We start from the raw sequence: 2,923 nt of genomic DNA, 5'->3' as shown, positions 1-2,923 counted from the left end.
CTCTCATATACTCTCTGGTATCACCTATATCTCGTCTATGATAGTATCTCGTCGGTGTCGGTGATACCACCGACGAGAATAGTATCTGGTCGGTTACAGTACTTCGTCGGTACCGACTTGTTAACGCTGTCGGTATTTCATATGGTATTTGGTCTACGCCGTTCAAAAAAGGTATTCGCGTTCGTTGAGAGATGGCACCATCACCCTCTTCACACTATTTTATCAAACTGCCCCGCGTTTTTACAAAATAAATATCCGAATGTCTTCTATTTAACCCTTATGTAGTCAACCAAAATGTATAAATTATTTCATAAATTCTCATTATAAGACTATAAATTAATATTATATATTAGCGAGTAAAGAACGGACAGAGGAACATTAACGAATTGTTGAAAGAAATACAGTAAATGGGTGTTCGGTTGACTAAACAAAGTTAACCTGTACGTTAGAACTGAATCCTATCGAAAATTTTTGTTTGACCCTGTCATAACAATAGATCAAGTATTAATTAAATACTACCATTAGCAATTTCTTAACCTTCTCTACAAGTGCACCCCAAGCTGACAAGCCAACCAATTTCTTCATAAATGCATAAAGATCCACAGTCTGTATATCACATTATTCTTGCCTTCGCATTTCCCAAAATATTTTTCCTTAATTTCTATTTCGAGTCACAGAGAAAGTGAGCAACAGAATCAATTACCCTACAATGCCCCTGAGCCTTTTCCGCTGGTACCATAACACTCCGTTTAATCACTCTTGTTCCCTTGTCCCTCGACAAAGGGGTCAATTAAGCATCGCACAATACGAAACAAAGCTTAAATAAATCTTCTCTGTGCAGCGCGCTGGCAAACAATCGTTGATCAGTCGTGGTTCTTCCCTTTCCTGTCTGATTACCGTTCTTTCTCTGTTACATTCGCTGTTCGTTCTTGATTAGATATTCAAGTTATCGGTGCACCTCTAGTATCGTTCCCGTCTCAAGCAAATCAGTCGAAAATCGGATTTTTCCGCGATCACGGCATTTCATTTGCTGGCTCCGGGGTAAATAAGAACCGGCCGCGGGATTGAATTACGATGCGAGGCTTTCAGCTGCATAAACAAACTCGATTTGTCTTTCCTCTTGGATTCGCAGGCGTCAGGACGCGGCCGCGAGGATGCGAGCGGATTTCCTGCGCGTCGCCGCACCGGAAAAAGTAGAAAAGAGAAAACCGAGAAGAGGGCTGGCAGTATCTATAACACGAGCCGAGAAACACACCGACGCGCCTCGAGAATCTTAATGAACTGTATTCCATTTCGAGGGTGTCAAGGGAAGCTAAATGGAAAATAAATGGAAATGGGACTGGTCCCTGCCTCCCAGCGCAACGCCTGGGACGGCTTCAACGTGCCTCGAGTCTTGTTGATTATGTGCAATTTCGCGTGCGATACTGCCGCTCATATACTGGGTGGTTCCATCATGTCCCATAGATTAAAGATTCAAGCGGCTTCACTTCGACTGCTTTCGAATAATCGGGGGACATCCACAATTAATTAATTAGGACAATTAAAGGGACATTCGTTGCTAGGCCCGTACCAAGTAGCGATGGGATCAAGTACCTCGCAAACAGATTCGAACCTTGATTGATGGAATTCGAACTCTCTATAAGTATTTCGAAAAACAAAAATAGTACTCCCAAGTATACTCGAACCTTTGCCAGTTTCGAATCCTTTACAAGTACTGTGGTAAACGTAAATAATACTTGCAAGTATACTCGAATCTTGGTCGAACAGTTTCGAAACTTTCGAAATTTTTATGAATACCGTTATGAATTTCCGTATTCTTGCACGCTCCGTGGCAACGTAAGGCTGTTCCGGCGCGGCGTGCAGTTTTGATTTCCAAGATTCGAGTGATACTTGTGAAAGTTTCGATTACTTTCAACATCGAAGTACTTGTAAGTATCTTTTCGAAACTTGTAAGTACACATTACGAGGTTCGATAACTACTTGTATACAATGAATACTTTTCAAGCATAATCATTGAAACTTTTAGTGCTTTCAAGTAGTAATCGAAACCCATGAAATGAAACTTGGTTATTGAACTTGACTCGGATTCGTGAGTACATATTGAACTTGATCCCATCCCTAGTACGAAGTCATCGTCTCCCTGCCCATTCGGATCATTTTGAAGTTGCAAAATATGAGAGTAACCTTACATCCATTGTTATACATGAGAATATTAATTCTGCATTATATGTAGACGGTGCTTGTAAAATAATCGGTCACTTCGGAGCCGATTCGCACGCGTTTTTTGCCTGTTTAGGTATATCGCCTATATTTTCTTTTCTTTCATATTTTGAATCGGCACGGTTAGGTGGGCTGTAGTAGCAGGGTTTTGTGTAAAAGGTGTTCATGTAAGAATGACTTTAACAACAGTATTTTTTATTATAAAAAAAGCATTACTTTTCATACATCTTGTACATGCTCATTTTCATATCATGCACCGAGCTCCTTCTTATGGCGCTAACATATTTTTTCAGTCTTAAACTTACTATGAAATTATATGTTTAGAACGCATAGTAAATATGCCAGCTTGCACCACATGTGGCACGCGTGCCCTGAATGGAAAGTTTAACGTGTACCATCAGTGGTACACGTGGCACAAGGTGTTAGGCCACATTAGGGGTGTACAAATTCATAGCAGCAGTCCTTTCGCGTAAGTCGAATAGTGCCTGAGCGCCACTATAGTGCCATACTATATGTATATGTACTCATTTGAATGGAAAATTCAGACGAACCAACTATGTTCATGGAAAATTGATCACTCATAAATAGCTGAATGCCTACGCTGTACACAAGCAAGCACTTATCTTCTGGAAATCAAGCAACGAATTTCACAGTTCGGAATTGGTTTTCTGATTCACTTATAAGAATCCGCGTAAGTCGAGAA

This window comes from Lasioglossum baleicum, chromosome 14 (assembly GCF_051020765.1).
Source record: "Lasioglossum baleicum chromosome 14, iyLasBale1, whole genome shotgun sequence".
NCBI classification, from domain to species: Eukaryota; Metazoa; Arthropoda; class Insecta; order Hymenoptera; family Halictidae; genus Lasioglossum; species Lasioglossum baleicum.
Note: the sequence above shows the minus strand (reverse complement) of the source record.